Genomic DNA, 19535 nt, shown 5'->3' on the forward strand with positions numbered 1-19535 from the left:
TTCATCAAAAAACTCAATCAAGTTTGTGAGACATGATTTCCCACGCACAAAGCCATGCTAACTATCCCAAATGAGTCCTTGCCTTTCCAAATACATGTACATCCTGTCCCTCAGGATTCCCTCCAACAACTTGCCCACCACCGAAGTCAGGCTCACTGGTCTGTAGTTCCCTGGCATGTCCTTACCACCCTTCTTAAAGAGTGGCACCACGTTTGCCAACCTCCAGTCTTCTGGCACCTCACCTGTGACTATCGATAATACAAATATCTCAGCAAGAGGCCCAAGAATCACTTCTCTAACTTCCCACAGAGTTCTCGGGTACACCTGATCAGGTCCTTTATGCGTTTCAAGACATCCAGCACTTCCTCCTCTGTAATCTGGACATTTTGCAAGATGTCACCATCTATTTCCCCACGGTCTATATCTTCCATATCCTTTTCCAGAGTAAATACTGATGCAAAATATTCATTTAGTATCTCCCCCATTTTCTGTGGCTCCACTCAAAGGCCGCCTTGCTGATCTCTGAGGGGCCCTATTCTCTCCCTAGTTACCCTTTTGTCCTTAATATATTTATAAAAACCCTTTGGATTCTCCTTAATTCTATTTGCCAAAGCTATCTCATGTTCCAGTTTTACCCTCCTGATTTCCCTCTTAAGTATACTCCTACTTTCTTTATACTCTTCTAAGGATTCACTCGATCTAACCTGTCTCTACCTGACATATGCTTCCTTCTTTTTCTTAACCAAACCCTCAATTTCTTTAGTCATCCAGCACTCCCTATACCTACCAGCCTTCCCTTTCACCCTGACAGGAATATACTTTCTCTGGATTCTTGTTATCTCATTTCTGAAGGCTTCTCATTTTCCAGCCGTCCCTTTACCTGCGAACATCAGCCTCCAATCAGCTTTCGAAAGTTCTTGCCTAATACCGTCAAAATTGGCCTTTCTCCAATTTAGAACTTCAACTTTTAGATCTGGTCTATCCTGTTCCATCACTATTTTAAAACGAATAGAATTATGGTCACTGGCCCCAAAGTGCTCCCCCACTGACACCTGTCACCTGCCCTGCCTTATTTCCCAAGAGTAGGTCAAGTTTTGCACCTTCTCTCATAGGTACATCCACATACTGAATCAGAAAATTGTCTTGTACACACTTAAGAAATTCCTCTCCATCTAAACCTTTAAAACTAACGCAGTCCCAGTTGATGTTTGGAAAGTTAAAATCCCCTACCATAACCAACCTATTATTCTTACAGATAGCTGAGATCTCCTGACAAGTTTGTTTCTCAATTTCCCTCTGAGTATTGGGGGGTCCATAATACAATCCCAATAAGGTGATCATCCCTTTCTTATTTCTCAGTTCCACCCAAATAACTTCCCTGGATGTATTTCTGGGAATATCCTCCCTCAGCACAGCTGTAATGCTATCCCTTATCAAAAATGCCACTCCCCCTCCACTTTTGCCTCCATTTCTATCCTCCCTGTAGCATTTGTATCCTGGAACATTCAGCTGCCAGTCCTGCCCAACCCTGAGCCATGTTTCCTTAATTGCTATGATATCCCAGTCCCATGTTCTTAACCATGCCCTGAGTTCATCTGCCTTCCCTGTTAGGCCCCTTGCATTGAAACAAATGCATTTTAAATTATTAGTCCTACCTTGTCCCTGCCTGCACTGACTGTTTGACTCACTTCTGTTCTCAGCTATACCCGTCTCAGATTTATCTTTTTCCCCACTATCTCCCTGGGTCCCACCCCCACCACCACCTTACTAGTTTAAATCCTCCCAAGCAGTTCTTGCAAATATCTCTGCCAGTATATTAGTCCCCTTCCAATTTAGGTGCAATCCGTCCTTCTTGTACAGGTCACTTCTACCCCAAAAAAGATTCCATTGATCCAAAAATGTGAATCCTTCTCCCATACACCAGCTCCTCAGCCATGCATTCATCTGCTCTATCCTCCTATTCCTGCCCTCACTAGCTCGTAGCACTGGGAGTAATCCAGATATTACTACCCTTGAGGACCTCCTTTTTAAAATTCTACCTAATTCTCTGTAATCTCCCTTCAGAGTCTCAACCTTTTCCCTTCCAATGTCGTTGGTTCCAATGTGGACAATGACCTCCTGCTGGTCCCTCTCCCCCGTGAGAACATTCTGCAACCTCTCTGAGACATCCTTGATCCTGGCACCAGGGAAACAACACATCATTCTGCTTTTTCTCTGCTGGCCATAGAAACGTCTGTCTGTACTCGGATTACAGAATCCCCTAACACAATTGATCTCTTGGAAGCCGACGTACCCCTCGTTGCATTTGAGCCAGCCTCAATACCAGAAACTTGGCTGTTTGTGCTACGTTCCCCTGAGAATCCATCACTCCCTACATTTTCCAAAACAGCATACCTGTATGAAATGGGTATATCCACAAAAGACTCCTGCCCTAGGTGCCTACATCTCTTACCCTTCCTGGAGTTAACCCATCTATGTGACTGTATCTGAGACTTTCCCTCCTTTCTATAACTGCCATCCATCACATACTGTTGCTGTTGCAAATTCCTCATTGCTTCCATCTGTCCCTCCAACTGATCCACTCGATCTGATAAGATTTGCATCCAACAGCATTTATGGCAGATATAATCTGCAGTAACCCTTAAACTCTCTTTAAACTCCCACATCTGACAAGAAGTACATATCATTGCAAAGGCCGTTTTTGCTCCTTTACAATCTACAGACTCAGAAAATAACACTGTCTTAGTCCTCTATAAACACTGCCCCAGGTTAAATTAATAGCTATGGGTTATATTTTAAGTTTAATCAAGAGACTTCTCTCCAAAAACATATAATCAAGAAAGAATCCACTGTACCCACTACTGCAGCCCTTCTGTTGGACAGACTTAAAACAACAATTAACTTATCTGATTCTGTGCTGTGAACTTCGCCCAACAGTTCCTCCAAGATTAGTTGTGAATTTCACTGTTTGTTAATTTTCCCAGATGCACTCTGATGTCCAGCGATACACGAATTCAAACAGCAAAGCAATTGCACAGCAATTTTTTCTTTGGCTAATATTTATCCAATTCCTTCATGAAAGCTTTCATTTCTGCTTTTCTATATATGTTTCTAATTTAATTTACCCTCAAATGCATGTTATTCTTCTTAATTATTCCCTCTGATCGTAGGAACAAATTTCAAATTCACAGCACCCTCAGTAGCTCTGCTCAGTTTCACTCCATCACTGTAATGTTCTCACCCGAGTACCATTCAGGTAAATCTCCACTGCATCCTCACCAAGGCCTTGGAATCTTTCCTAAAGTTAGTGTCCTTCCTCCCATACTTTTGTTCAATATTTTGCCAAAATATAAGGCCACTCCCTCCCTCTAATCATGATCCTTCTACATGGGCAAACCTTTCATTTCTTACGTTTCAGTGCAGCCAGTCTCCTAGCTTTATTCATTATCAGAAATTGCAAAATTTCTGCAAAATTGCTCCTAAATGAACCTGAGGGAAGATTATGATTTATCAACTTTGCATCAACATTCTGTTTGTAGTCTATAGTTCATAATGCATTTCTTTATGATTATTGATCTTTGCAGTATTGCTTATTTATCTCAGTCAAGCCGTGATATGAATGCCAGTATTGTGATAAAGTTCTGACAGAATATCGAGCAGACAATATCTGAACAGTGATAGTGAAATTCTGTTCCATTCATACTGATGGAAGCATTCTAATTCCTTTTTGGGAGATGGCGTTTTTGCTTAAGTTCTGTGTACGTGTTTAAGGGAAGGTGTGCCTATCAGCTATGCAAATACTTCACACAGCCAGTACTGGCAGATCTTTGTGTGCCCTGGGAATCAGCACTATAGTGTCAGTAATAAATATACATGTCAATCTGGATGTACTTTAAACTTTATACTTTTGGTAACATCCGTACTTATCTTTGTTGGCCCATTTTCAAAAATGATGCACAACACTGAAGGTTTGAGCAAACAAAGGTTCATTATGTAAGTTCAGCATAACTTCATTTCATCTCTCCTGTCTTTCACACTACCATAAAAATTCATTTTGTCCTTGTCCCATCTTTCTCATGTTCAAAACTTACCACATTTTCTTTCCCCAAAATCTGACGGAAGATCACAAACCCAAAAAGTTAACTTGGTTTTTCTCTTGCTACACAGATGCTGCCTAACCTGCTGTGTTTTTTCCATTTTTTATTTTAATTTCAGCACAACTTCTCTATTTTTCAATTCTTCCTCGAGAAATAAAACCTAGTTCTTGATTTGCAGGCTTTGAAATGACATATCAACAAATGTCACTACTTCAATGACTTGTACACTTGCAACATGCAAATCTCTTTGCTCCTTTATCACATCTAGATCTTAGTTCCCAACCAAAAGCCACTTCATTATTTTACTTACCAAAATACCACCAGCTGAATCTTCCAAATGGGGTCAGAATCCCTATTTCAAGCCCAAATAAGACTAAAGGTTACCCATTTATCCTTTCAGGAGTCGTCCATGTGAACATTCCAGGCAGGAGCTATCATCACCAGAGCAGTCTAATCCAGTTTAGCAATCCACACAGGCAGCAGTGAAGTGGATCTGTGCTGAAACCACACCCTTTTTTTAGGGCAGGATTCAAAGGTGTTGCAGCCACTTTAGCAGCGACAGAAAAAAAGTATGCATGTGTAAGGTAAGTGAGAGATAGGGTAGCAGATAGGTGAGGGAGTAGGGTACAAGATAAGTTGGGGTTCGAGATATCAGGGAAATTGGGGTTAGAGTGCTAGGGGAGGGGTCGGGGTTATCAAGAGTCAAATCAAGTCGGATTGGGTGTTGGGCGATGAAGGAGGTAAGGCGTCCATATAGGTCTAAAATGGCAGGGATGGAAGGGATTTGGGTTTCTGTGAGAGTCAGGGTTATTGTCCCTGAGGGTAGGACTCAGGGATTGAGGTGGGTAGGAGGTGTGTGAAGGACTGTGTTGCTTAAGTCAGGAGGGAGGGTAGAAGCTAGTATCAGGCAGGTCAAGGGAAGGATCAGGTGACATGGGTAGGTAGGTGGTTGGCATCAGCACTCAACTCAAGAGTTCAGAACATTTTTAAATGATTCCAAACATCGAGTAATTGCCAATTAGAATTTTCAACTATCTTAGAAATTACTGTGGTATCCACTGCATCAGGACTTCAGCAGGACCCCAACACACAACTTGAGTCTATGCTTCAGTAATAACGATCTTCTAATTGGAACAATGGGCCAAATTCTCACATTCATCTGTGCTGAAATTCATTTGGCAATTGTATGCTCATTCTACAGGTTTATTAATGGGAGGAATCTTACCAGGCTTTATGTGATGTGGACTATGCTAAGAGAAGTGTTGAATTAGACATTTGGTTTAGCCCATCTTGACCACAAGATCATCTCATCACATTTTGTATGCTTTTCTTGAGCAGCATGGTGAGATTCTCTCCAGTCAGTGATGAGTTCCCAAATGATATTTATTCACCACAGGTTGTGATCTTACCAAACACTCCATGCACAAAAGCCATAGGAAATCTTGACATGGAAATCTGAGGGAATCCTTGGCTTCAACTCATTGCGTGCTCCAAAAGACCTCCATGATGGAGACCAGGACTAACATCTCAGGCACACTTCATGGACACTGACCACACCCATCCCACATCCACAGATATTGGCATATGACATGTGCCAGCCTCTTTGTGAGCCCTCATTTTTCACATCCTCAATCCACTTTAAAGACACTTCAGTGCTTCAATACTGCACCACTAACTATCGCTAAGGCCCTTTGTGCTTAAGGACACACCCAGTTCAGGGACTAGACCAGGTTGCACCTCTGGCTCTTTGCTTTCTGCAACAGCACTCTGAGCCTTCCTGGATGCTTCCAATATTCCTACATGGCGTTGCCTTGTTTTTTTTTTCATATTTCACCCTCAGCCATAAATGTCTGATTTATATTACTCTTGTTTTGCGTGCTATTTAGCACAAACACAAAGCCAGGAAATGTGCCACGACTGTCAGCAAGCCTCAGTTTAGTCAAGGATCCAGGAACAGTAAGTCAAGGGCAGCCTCCAATAGCAGTCCAGGCCTTGCTAATGGTTGTCTGAGGCTAGGATCCACTACTTGTAAGGGGTGAGGAGCCAAATGGCAAGCAACACACCACCTATCTTAATTCTGCTCCAGAAATAAGAAAAAGGCAGGAATTACAGAAGATGAAAGTACTTGGGGTAGTGTTAGTATTGGTCCAGGAGAAGTTTTCCAAGCTAGTGAAGAGGCAGTGCAGAAGGCATGCAAAGTTAATGGTGTCATAAATTCAGGTGGGTAAGGATGAGTGGACAAGATGTTGTATGCATTAGTGAGATTGGTAGTGGATGAGTCTTGGCTGCTGTAGCAGAGATTAGTTGAGAACAAGGAATTGGAGAGAAATATTGGCACTTATGTTGGCTGGGTGGAGAACATTGAGCTTCTCCCTATAGTCTTGGGGATTCCTCCAGATGGCTGTCCTACTGTCAGTCCTACTAATGGATGTGTCACATTTTGTTTACCACCATTACACTACAATACCCCAATAAGACAACTATTGTTAATTGTACATTAATTGGGTGTTTTATTGTGGTCAGGCATGGGCAGTAATGGGGAAACATCTATGCTCTTAAGAGGTGGCAGTGTGGTATTATCACCAGACTAGTATTCCAAAGAGGGAAAAACAATGACTGCAGATGCTGAAAACCAAATACTGGATTAGTGGTGCTGGAAGAGCACAGCAGTTCAGGCAGCATCCAACGAGCAGCAAAATCGACGTTTCGGGCAAAAGCCCTTCATCAGGAATAAAGGCAGTGAGCCTGAAGCATGGAGAGATAAACTAGAGGAGGGTGGGGGTGGGGAGAGAGTAGCATAGAGTACAATGGGTGAGTGGGGGAGGAGATGAAGGTGATAGGTCAAGGAGGAGAGGGTGGAGTGGATAGGTGGAAAAGAAGATAGGCAGGTAGGACAAGTCAAGGAGACAGTAACTGAGCTGGAAGTTTGAAACTAGGATGAGGTGGGGGAAGGGGAAATGAGGAAGCTGTTGAAGTCCACATTGATGCCCTGGGGTTGAAGTGTTCCGAGGCGGAAGATGAGGCGTTCTTCCTCCAGGTGTCCGGTGGTGAGGGAGCGGCGGTGAAGGAGGCCCAGGACCTCCATGTCCTCGGCAGAGTGGGAGGGGGAGTTGAAATGTTGGGCCACGGGGCGGTTTGGTTGATTGGTGCGGGTGTCTCGGAGATGTTCCCTAAAGCGCTCTGCTAGGAGGCGCCCAGTCTCCCCAATGTAGAGGAGACCACATCGGGAGCAACGGATACAATAAATTATTGTATCCGTTGCTCCCGATGTGGTCTCCTCTACATTGGGGAGACTGGGCGCCTCCTAGCAGAGCGCTTTAGGGAACATCTCCGAGACACCCGCACCAATCAACCAAACCGCCCCGTGGCCCAACATTTCAACTCCCCCTCCCACTCTGCCGAGGACATGGAGGTCCTGGGCCTCCTTCACCGCCGCTCCCTCACCACCGGACACCTGGAGGAAGAACGCCTCATCTTCCGCCTCGGAACACTTCAACCCCAGGGCATCAATGTGGACTTCAACAGCTTCCTCATTTCCCCTTCCCCCACCTCATCCTAGTTTCAAACTTCCAGCTCAGTTACTGTCTCCTTGACTTGTCCTACCTGCCTATCTTCTTTTCCACCTATCCACTCCACCCTCTCCTCCTTGACCTATCACCTTCATCTCCTCCCCCACTCACCCATTGTACTCTATGCTACTCTCTCCCCACCCCCACCCTCCTCTAGTTTATCTCTCCATGCTTCAGGCTCACTGCCTTTATTCCTGATGAAGGGCTTTTGCTCGAAACGTCGATTTTGCTGCTCGTTGGATGCTGCCTGAACTGCTGTGCTCTTCTAGCACCATTAATCCAGTATTTAGTATTCCAAAGAGTCAAGTAATGTTATGAGGATCTGGGTAAAAAACATTCCATGGGAGGTAATTTGGGAGGGGGGGAGTCTTGTGATATAATGGTAGTATCCCTACCTCTACGCCAGGGGGCCTGTGTTCAAGATCTACCTGCTGTAAAGGTGTCTTATAACATGTCTGTACAGGCTGGTTAGAAAATATCAATCTATGCTCATAAGGCCAACAGCTATATAGTCTGAAAATGCCTAAACCTGGCTGATCCCAGAGCTCAGCAAACTCAGGACTGGTTCAACTGGATAAGGGATTGTCACATGTACCGAGGCACAATGAAAAGCTTTGTCTTGCGAGCAATACAGGCAGATCACAGAGTTAAGTAGCGTAGATAAGTAAATAATAGGTAAACAGCTGCAATAGCAAAAACACAGGTACAGGCAAATGCTAAGAGTTTGTGAGTCCATTCAGTATTCTAACAACAGTAGGGTAAAGAAACTGTTTTGAAACTGGCTTGTGTGTGTATTCAGGCTTCTGTACCTTCTCCCCGATGGTAGAGATTGTTGAAAAACATTACAATGGTGGGATGGATCTTTGAGAATGCTGGCAGCCTTTCCTTGACAGCGGGCCTGGTAGGTGGATTCTATAGATGGGAGGTTGGGCTTTGTGATTGTCCAGGCCAAGTTTACCACTCTCTGTAACCGTCTCCGATCTTGAATGGTCCAGTTGCCATTTGATTGCCTTGGAATGTCAGGTGCAGTAGGTTTGGGACTATTATGGTACAGTTGTGGTGTCCTCACCTCTGAGCCAGGAAGCCCAGGTTTAAGCCTACCTGCTCCAGCAGCATGCAATAAAATGCCCGAACTGGTTGATTAAAAGCAATCTAAACATTTCTATGCTCAGATATTTAGGAGTAGGCTGAAATTATGTTTACTGTTTAGGGGTCCATAATATGTCATGTGCAGCACTGTATATAAAGATTTCTAAGCATATAAAGGCTTGAAGCCAGTTCTACCTCATATCCCTGGCTACATTTATGAAATATGATTTTTCTCCCGCTCTATCTTTTCTAAATATGTTTTACCCTGCAATATTTCCTTTCTGAATCCTAATTTTTCTGTAGCCATATTTTTGTAATCCCTACTGTATTGTGATCCTTGCAATGTATTATTGTCTTCACTTGCCCTGTTTATTACTGATAGTGTGCATTGCTGTTCAAATTGTTTAACTCATTATTAAAAGCAGCTTCTCCTTCATTCTTATGCATCTGTTTTACACTCCTTTTCTAACGTCATCTTGTTTCCTGGCCATTTCCTTAGTCTGTCTAATGCTCTCAATTCCAGTTATTTTATATGTTTAGTGTTATTTCAATTCTTGCACAACCTTCCCTCAACATACTTGTTTAAAGACTTTGTGATTTCCCTGATTTTCCTTCTGCTAGGACACAAGTCCCATTCTAGTTTTGGTGGAACTTGACCCATAAGAACAAAGTTTAGTTGTCCTAGTCATGAATGTCCCATACCAATCTTTTAGCCAAATGGTAATTCTCCTGATCTATTTTCTCCTGTCAAGTTAAATGGGGCTTCGACATTAGTCCATGAATTATTATTCCTTGGGTCAAATGTTTCTAATTTAGCTTCTAAACTCCTAATATACAATTACCAGGACCTCCTCCATGTCCCTTTTTATGTTGTTTACTCTCACATGCAACACAACAACTAGGTTTCCCGCTTCCTGTTCCAAACTATTCTCAACCATCTGAACTATCCATTATCCTGACACCAGGTTGGTAACACATCCCCCTCCATCTTGTTTGTGTCTGAAGATGATACTATATAATCCCTTAATTATGAAACCCCTATCAATATCACATTTCAAAACTGAGCTTGTCTGTTCTTGGAAACAGAGCATTGTTTGCATTGTGGCCTCCAATTTTTACTCATTCTCAGAGCTAGGGAATACTGTACCTGTTGGACAAGATCAATGTCTACAGAATCTAGCTTCTCAATCTCTCAGAAATCACCACACTGCTCCTTGTAGTCACATGCTCCTCTTCCTAATTCTGTTTTCTTTTGGACATGGACTATTCAGAAATTCCTCCCATCCTTACTATTTCAGAATGTCTTCCACAGCCTAGCTCAATCACTCTGAATGAGAGTGATTCAAGGTAAAGTCATTGGTTGCATATGTGGGAATGCAGAAGTCTCACCGTCCATAGTCCAGACATTCTGCCTACTCTGTCATTTCTAGACATATTAATTAATGACCTGAATAAAAATTAAGTCAGTTGATTTCAGAAAGACACAAATTTCTTACTGTTTACTCATCCAAAGCAAAGGTTTTTTTTGCTCAGCAGCCTATGGCTGTGTGGTGTCAAATGGTCTGGGAGCAGAGAATCAGATAAGTAAATTGTTGTTTTAAGTCAGTCCAAGAGAAAGGCTGCAGAAGTGGGTACAGTGGATTCTTTCCTGATTATATGTTTTTGGAGATAAGTCTCTTGATTAAACTTAAAATATAAGCCATAGCTATTAATTTAACTCGGGGCAGTGTTTGTAGAGGAACAAGACGGTATTATTTTCTGGGTCTGTAGATTGTGAAGGAGCAAAATGGCCTTTGCAGTGATATGTACTTCTTGTCAGATGTGGGAGTCTAAAGAGAGTTTAAGGGTTACTGCGGATTATATCTGCCATAAATGCTGTTGGATGCAAATCTTATCAGATTGAGTGGATTGTTTGGAGAGACAGTTAGAAGCGATGAGAATTTGCAACAGCTACAGTATGTGATGGATGGCAGTTATAGAAAGGGGGGAAAGTCTCAGATACAGTCACATAGATGAGTTAACTCCAGGAAGGGTGAGAGAGGTAGGCAGCTAGAGCTGGAGTCTTTTCTGGATTTACGCATTTCAAACAGGTATGCTGTTTTGGAAAATGTAGGGGGTGATGGATTCTCAGGGGAACGTAGCACAAACAGCCAAGTTTCTGGTATTGAGGCTGGCTCAAATGCAACGAGGGGTACGTCGGCTTTCAAGAGATCAATTGTGTTAGGGGATTCTGTAGTCCGAGGTACAGACAGATGTTTCTGTGGCCAGCAGAGAAAAAGCAGAATGGTGTGTTGTTTCCCTGGTGCCAGGATCAAGGATGTCTCAGAGAGGTTGCATAATGTTCTCACATGGGACAGGGGCCAGCAGGAGGTCATTGTCCACATTGGAACTAACGACATTGGAAGGGAAAAGGTTGAGACTCTGAAGGGAGATTACAGAGAGTTAGGTAGAATTTTTAAAAAGAGGTTCTCAAGGGTAGTAATATCTGGATTACTCCCAGTGCTATGTGCTAGTGAGGGCAAGAATAGGAGGATAGAGCAGATGAATGCATGGCTGAGGAGTTGGTGTATGGGAGAAGGATTCACATTTTTGGATCATTGGAATTTCTTTTGGGGTAGAAATGCTCTGTACAAGAAGGACGGATTGCACCTAAATTGGAAGGGGACTAATATACTGGCAGAGATATTTGCAAGAACTGCTTGGGAGGATTTAAACTAGTAAGGTGGGGGGTTGGGACCCAGGGCGATAGTGAGGAAAGAGATAAATCTGAGACGGGTACAGCTGAGAACAGAAGTGAGTTAAACAGTCAGGGCAGGCAGGGACAAGGTAGGACTAATAAATTAAACTGCATTTATTTCAATGCAAGGGGCCTAACAGGGAAGGCAGATGAACTCAGGGCATGGTTAGGAACATGGGACTGGGATATCATAGCAATTACGGAAACATGGCTCAGGGATGGGCAGGACTGGCAGCTTAATATTCCAGGATACAAATGTTACAGGAAGGATAGAAAGGGAGGCAAAAGAGGAGGGGGAGTAGCATCTTTGATAAGGGATAGCATTACAGCTGTGCTAAGGGAGGATATTCCCTGAAATACATCCAGGGAAGTTATTTGGGTGGAACTGAGAAATAAGAAAGGGATAATCACCTTATTGGGATTGTATTATGGATCGCGCGCCCCAATAGTCAGAGGGAAATTGAGAAACAAACTTGTCAGGAGATCTCAGCTATCTGTAAGAATAATAGGGTGGTTATGGTAGGGGATTTTAACTTTCCAAACATCAACTGGGACTGCCTTAGTTTTAAAGGTTTAGATGGAGGGGAATTTCTTAAGTGTGTACAAGACAATTTTCTGATTCAGTATGTGGATGTACCTACTAGAGAAGGTGCAAAACTTGACCTACTCTTGGGAAATAAGGCAGGGCAGGTGACTGAGGTGTCAGTGGGGGAGCACTTTGGGGCCAGTGACCATAATTCTATTCATTTTAAAATAGTGATGGAAAAGGATAGACCAGATCTAAAAGTTGAAGTTCTAAATTGGAGAAAGACTAATTTTGACGGTATTAGGCAAGAACTTTCAAAAGCTGATGGGAGGCAGATTTTTGCAGGTAAAGGGACGGCTGGAAAATGGGAAGCCTTCAGAAATGAGATAAGGAGAATCCAGAGAAAGTATATTCCTGTCAGGATGAAAGGGAAGGCTGGTAACTATAGGGAGTGCTGGATGACTAAAGAAATTGAGGGTTTGGTTAAGAAAAAGAAGGAAGCATATGTCAGGTACAGACAGGTTAGATCGAGTGAATCCTTAGAAGAGTATAAAGAAAATAGGAGTATACTTAAGTGGGAAATCAGGAGGCCAAAACAGGAACATGAGATAGCTTTGGCAAATATAATTAAGGAGAATCCAAAGGGTTTTTACAAATATATTAAGGACAAAAGGGTAACTAGGGAGAGAATAGGGTCCCTCAAAGATCAGCAAGGCGGCCTTTGTGTGGAGCCACAGAAAATGGGGGAGGTACTAAATGAATATTTTGCATCAGTATTTACTGTGGAAAAGGATATGGAAGATATGGACTGTAGGGAAATAGATGGTGACATCTTGCAAAATGTCCAGATTACAGAGGAGGAAGTGCTGGATGTCTTGAAACGCATAAAGATAAGATAAATCCCCAGGACCTGATCAGGTGTACCCGAGAACTCTGTGGGAAGCGAGAGAAGTGATTACTGGGCCTCTTGCTGAGATATTTGTATCATCGATAGTCACAGCTGACATGCTAGAAGACTGGAGGTTGGCAAACGTGATGCCACTCTTTAAGAAGGGTGATAAGGACAAGCCAGGGAACTACAGACCAGTGAGCCTGACCTCGGTGGTGGGCAAGTTGTTGGAGGGAATCCTGAGGGACAGGATGTACATGTATTTGGAAAGGCAAGGACTGATTTGGGATAGTCAGTATGGTTTTGTGCGTGGGAAATCATGTCTCACAAACTTGATTGAGTTTTTTGATGAAGTAACAAAGAAGATTGATGAGGGCAGAGCAGTAGATGTGATCTATATGGACTTCAGTAAGACGTTCGACAAGGTTCCCCATGGGAGACTGATTAGCAAGGCTAGATCTCATGGAATAGAGGGAGAACTAGCCATTTGGGTACAGAACTGGCTCAAAGGTGGAAGACAGAGGGTGGTGGTGGAGGGTTGTTTTTCAGACTGGAGGCCTGTGACCAGTGGAGTGCCACAAGTGGAGTGCTGGGCCCTCTACTTTTTGTCATTTACATAAATGATTTGGATGTGAGCATAAGAGGTACAGTTAGTAAGTTTGCAGATGACACCAAAATTGGAGGTGTAGTGGACAGCGAAGGGGGTTACCTCGGATTACAACAGGATCTGGACCAGATGGGCCAATGGGCTGAGAAGTGGCAGATGGAGTTTAATTCAGATAAGTGCGAGGTGACGCATTTTGGGAAAGCAAATCTTAGCAGGAATTATACCCTTAATGGTAAGGTCCTAGGGAGTGTTGCTGAACAAAGAGACCTTGTAGTGCAGGTTCATAGCTCCTTGAAAGTGGATTCACAGGTAGATAGGATAGAGAAGAAGGCGTTTGGTATGCTTTCCTTTATTGGTCAGAGTATTGAGTACAGGAGTTGGGAGATCATGTTGCGGCTGTACAGGACATTGGTTAGGCCACTGTTGGAATATTGCCTGCAATTCTGGTCTCCTTCCTATCGGAAAGATGTTGTGAAACCTGAAAGGGTTCAGAAAAGATTTACAAGAATGTTGCCAGGGTTGGAGGATCTGAGCTACAGAGAGAGGCTGAACAGGCTGGGGCTGTTTTCGCTGGAGCGTCGGAGAGGTTTACAAAATTATGAGGGGCATGGATAGGATAAATAGGCAAAGTCTTTTATCTGGGGTTGGGGAGTCCAGAACTACAGGGCATAGGTTTAGGGTGAGAGGGGAAAGATATAAAAGAGACCTAAGGGGCAACTTTTTCACGCAGAGGGTGGTATGTGTATGGAATGAGCTGCCAGAGGATGTGGTGGAGGCTGGTACAATTGTAATATTTAAGAGGCATTTGGATGGGTATATGAATAGGAAGGGTTTGGAGGGATATGGGCCGGGTGCTGGCAGGTGGGACTAGATTGGGTTGGGATATCTGGTCGGCATGGACTGGTTGGACCGAAGGGTCTGTCTCCATGCTGTACATCTCTATGACTCTAAGTATTTACAGTACATCAGCCAAGTTGAAATAGCTGAAAACTCTCACTCTCACCCAGTTAGCTATCTTAATTCTTCATCTTGGAATCTTACCTTATCTTAAACTATATTTATTCAGAATTATCTCTTAATTTGTTTTAAAGGCTTCTGTGCACATTTTGTTAGCACCATTATGCACTCAGTGCCAAAACATGAACTAAATGTAAACCACTTACTTGCCTTAAGTTTAGTGTTAAAAGCAGACCTCTCTTCCCTTCTGTACTAAACTCCTGCAATCACTAAATTCTAAGTGTCATACATTCTGCTCTATTCAGGTAGCTAACGTTATGATTGATTTTACTCTCTCTATTACAAGGCAACAATGGGTAGCCTTCAACATTATTATCCCCTCGAGACTGATTAGTAAATTTAGTCATCTTGGACAAAGCCCCACTCTCTGCAACTGGATCCTCTGTTTCCTGACCCACAGGCCACAATCAGTGAAGACTGGGAACAATATTTCTTCCTCACTAACACTCAACACTGGAGTCCTCGAGGGGTGCATACTCAACCCCCTACTGTACTCACTGTATACCCATGACTACGTCACCAAACACTGGACTAATGCCATTTAAAAGTTCGCTAATGACACCACCATATTTGGTCGAATCTCAGATGGTGATGAAACAGACTACAGATGGAAGGTGGAAGACCTGGATAAATGGTGCACTGAGAACAACCTAGCTCTCAATGCCGGCAAAACCAAGGAACTCATTATTGACTTTCGGCGGGATGTTACTCATGCTCCCCTACACATTAACAGCACAGAGGTGGAATGAGTGGAGAGTGCAAAGCTCCTGGGAGTGGTCACGCACAACAAGTTTTCTTGGACTCTTCATGTGGATGCACATCAAGGCCCAATAATGTCTCTTCTTCCTCAGGCAGCAGAGGAAATTTGCTATGACGGCAAATACCCTTGCCAACTTTTATAATGTGCCATCGAGAGCATTCTGACTGGATATATCACGACTTGGTATGGCAACTGTACCATTCAAGACAGTTACAAAGAGTGGTAAACTCGGCCCAGACAATCACAAAGGCCAACCTCCCATCTGCAGAATCCATCTACCAGGCCCACTGTCAAGAAAAGGCCGCCAGCATTCTCAAAGATCCATCCCACCCTGGCGATGTTTTTCTACAACCTCTACCATCAGGGAGAAGGTACAGAAGCCTGAACACATGCACTGTAAAGTAATCTAATCTAAAAATCTAATCTAATTCTGAATGGACTCACAAACTCTTAACATTTGCTTGTAGACAATAGACAATAGACAATAGGTGCAGGAGTAGGCCATTCTGCCCTTCGAGCCTGCACCACCATCCATTATGATCATGGCTGATCATCCTCAATCAGTATCCTGTTCCTGCATTCTCTCCATAACCCTTGATTCCACTATCCTTGAGAGCTCTATCCAACTCTTTCTTAAACAAATCCAGAGACTGGGCCTCCACTGCCTTCTGGGGCAGAGCATTCCACACACCCACCATTCTCTGGGTGAAGAGGTTTCTCCTCATCTCTGTCCTAAATGGCCTACCCCTTATTTTTAAGCTGTGTCTTCTGGTTCAGCGCTCACCCATCAGCGGAAACATGTTTCCTGCCTCCAGAGTGTCCAATCCTTTGATAATCTTATACTTCTCAATCAGATCCCCTCTCAGTCTTCTAAACTCAAGGATATACAAGCGCACTCACTCCAATCTTTCAACATAAGATAGTCCCGCCATTCCAGGAATTGACCTCATGAACCTACGCTGCACTCCCACAATAGCCACAATGTCTTTTCTCAAATTTGGAGACCAGAACTGCACACAATATTCCAGGTGTGGTCTCACCAGGGTCCTGTGCATCTGCAGAAGAACCTCTTTGCTTCGATACTCAATCCCTCTTGTTATGAAGACCAGCATGCTATTAGCCTTCTTCACTACCTGCTGTACCTGATGCTTGCCTTCACTGACTGGTGTACAAGAACACCCAGATCTCTTTATACTGCCCCTTTACCTAACTTGACTCCATTTAGGTAGTAATCTGCCTACCTGTTCTTGCCACCAAAGTGGATAACCATACATTTATCCACATTAAACTGCATCTGTCATGCATCTGACCACTCACCTAACTTGTCCAGGTGACCCTGTAATCTCCTAACATTCTCCTCACATTTCACCCTGCCACCCAGCTTTGTATCATCAGCAAATTTGCTAATGTTACTATTAATACCGTCTTCTATATCATTAATATATATTGTAAAAAGCTGCGGTCCCAGCACTGATCCTTGCGGTACCCCACTGGTCACCGCCTGCCATTCCGAAAGGGAGCCGTTTATCACTGCTCTTTGTTTCCTGTCAGCCAACCAATTTTCAATCCAAGTCAGTACTTTGCCCCCAATACCATGCACCCTAATTTTGCTCACTAACCTCCTATGTGGGACTTTATCAAAGGCTTTCTGAAAGTTCAGGTACACTACATCCACTGGATCTCCCTTGTCTATCTTCAGAGTTACATCCTTGTACCTGTGATTTTGTTTTTGCTACTGTTTACCTATTATTTACTTATCTGTGTTACTTAACTCTGCGATCTGCCTGTTTTGCTTGCAAGACAAAGCTTTTCACTGTGTCTCTACACGTGACAATAAATTCAATTCAACTCAATTCAATTTAATTCAATTCAATGTTCGTTTACAAACACACACAAAATACTTGTGAAGTTCAGTTTAACAGTCAAAAATGGGAACGGCACATTATGAATAATCTGTTGATTATTGGTTTGGATTGATGGTTTAAGCTATTTAAAAATGCTTAGGCTTAAACAGACAATAAACTTATTTCATCTTTATATTTTAACTGCTGTAAGATGTCTCATACTGTCAGCTATGAAATAATTTGCAATGTCTTTTAAACATAATAATGCAATTTGAAAACTGGAGATCCGATTCAGAGGTCATTGTGATGTGTTTAAGGACATCTTACTACTTTAAGTGTGCTTTATGAATGCAAGTTGTCAGCACCATCGAAATCATGAAAACAAATTATATTTCAAACTTGTCTTGTAAATCAAAACAAATGATAAGAGAGACAGGTAATGATAAATATCTCTACTCACCAGGCTGACCATAATTCACTCTTAACTTTGTAGGACATGATTTATTCAGGCAACCGTATCTGTAATATTTATTGTATCTCTGTGCTGACCACTGGTCATGTCATACCCCTCACTTACAATACACACCACTATAACTTTACAGATTTTTGTCTTGTCAGCTAGAAGACAAACTGCAAAGCTGAGCACTATATCTCAGTGTTGAGGGTAGAGTGATACAATTATCATTACACTTATTTTGCTGGTAATCAATTACAAACATTAAACATAAGGAGTTAATGATGGTGTAGTGGTAATGTCACTGGAGTAGTGACCCCAAACACCAGGATAATAACTGCAGGACAGGAGTTTGAACCCTGCTATTGGGGGGGAATGGTTAAATCTGCAATCAGTTCAAAAAAAGCTAGAATTAAGTGCTGGCCATGTAACCACCATCAATTATTATACACTTAAGAGGGAAATCAGGAGGGCAAAAAGGGGACATGAGATAGTTTTGGCAAATAGAGTTAAGGAGAATCCAAAGGGTTTTTACAAATAAATTAGGACAAAAGAGTAATGAGGGAGAGAATAGGGTCCCTCAAAGATCAGCAAGGCGGCCTTTGTGTGGAGCCACAGAAAATGGGGGAGATATTAAATGAGCACTTTGCATCAGTAGCTAATATGGAAAAGGATATGAAAGATATAGAAAGTAGTTCCAAAATGTCTATGGTACAGAGGAGGAAGTGCTGGATGCCTTGAAATGCATAAAGGTGGACAAATCCCCAGGACCTAATCAGGTGTACCCGAGAACTCTGTGGAAGCTGGGGAAGTGATTGCTGGGCCTCTTGCTGAGCTATTTGTATCATCGATAGTCTCAGGTGAGGTGCCAGAAGACTGGAGGTTGGCTAAAGTGGTGCCACTCTTTAAGAGGTGTGGTAAGGACAAGCCAGGGAGCTATAGACCAGTGAGCCTGACCTTGGTGGTGGGCAAAGTGTTGGAGGGAATCCTGAGGGACCGGATGTACATGTATTTGGAAAGGCAAGGACTGATTAGAGATAGTCAACATGGTTTTGTGTGTGGGAAATCATGTCTCACAAACTTGATTGAGTTTTTTGAAGAAGTAACAAAGAGGATTGATGAGGGCAGAGTGGTAGATATGATCTACATGGACTACAGTAAGGCGTTCAACAAGGTTCCCCATGGGAGACTGGTTGGCAAGGTTAGATCTCACGGAATACAGGGAGAACTAGCCATTTGGATACAAAACTGGCTCAAAGGTAGAAGACAGAGAGTGGTGGTGGAGGGTTGTTTTTCAGACTGGAGGCCTGTGACCAGTGGTGTACCACAAGGATCGGTGCTGGGTCCACTGCTTTTCATCATTGATATAAATGATTTGGATTAAACATAGGAGGTACAGTTAGTAAGTTTGCAGGTGACACCAAAATTGGAGGTGTAGTGGACAGCGAAGAAGGTTACCTCAGATTATAACAGGATCTTGACCAGATGGGCCAATGGGTCGAGACGTGGCAGATGGAGTTTAACTCAGATAAATGTGAGGTGCTGCATTTTGAGAAAGCAAATCTTAGCAGGACTTATACACTTAATGGTAAGATCCTGGGGAATGTTGCTGAACGAAGAGACCTTGGAATGCAGGTTCATAGCTCCTTCAAAGTGAAGTTGCAGGTAGATAGTATAGCGAAGAAGGCGTTTGGTATGCTTTCCTTTATTGGTCAGAGTATTGAGTACAGGAGTTGGGAGGTCATGTTGGAGCTGTACAGGACATTGGTTAGGCCACTGTTGGAATATTGTGCACAATTCTGGTTTCCTTCCTATTGGAAAGATGTTGTGAAACTTGAAAGGGTTCAGAAAAGATTTACAAGGATATTGCCAGGGTTCGAGGATTGGAGCTATAGGGAGAAGCTGAACAGGCTGGGGCTGTTTTCGCTGGAGCGTCGGAGGCTGAG

General features: G+C 43.0%; 1 protein-coding gene across 4 annotated transcripts in view; it reads right to left on the bottom strand.

Annotated features, from left to right (window-relative positions):
* LOC140464971 (uridine phosphorylase 1-like) overlaps window positions 1-19535 on the bottom strand; it is a 124273-nt gene that overhangs the window by 96232 nt on the left and 8506 nt on the right. The window contains exon 1 of one of the 4 annotated variants that reach the window (XM_072560672.1): window positions 4408-4524. The exons of the other annotated variants lie outside the window; for them this stretch is intronic. The gene's annotated coding sequence lies outside the window, so the exon portion shown is untranslated. Of the gene's footprint in view, window positions 1-4407; window positions 4525-19535 lie in introns of those variants that run through there. 4 annotated transcript variants of the gene reach the window in all.

This window comes from Chiloscyllium punctatum, chromosome 41 (assembly GCF_047496795.1).
Source record: "Chiloscyllium punctatum isolate Juve2018m chromosome 41, sChiPun1.3, whole genome shotgun sequence".
Taxonomy (NCBI): Eukaryota; Metazoa; Chordata; class Chondrichthyes; order Orectolobiformes; family Hemiscylliidae; genus Chiloscyllium; species Chiloscyllium punctatum.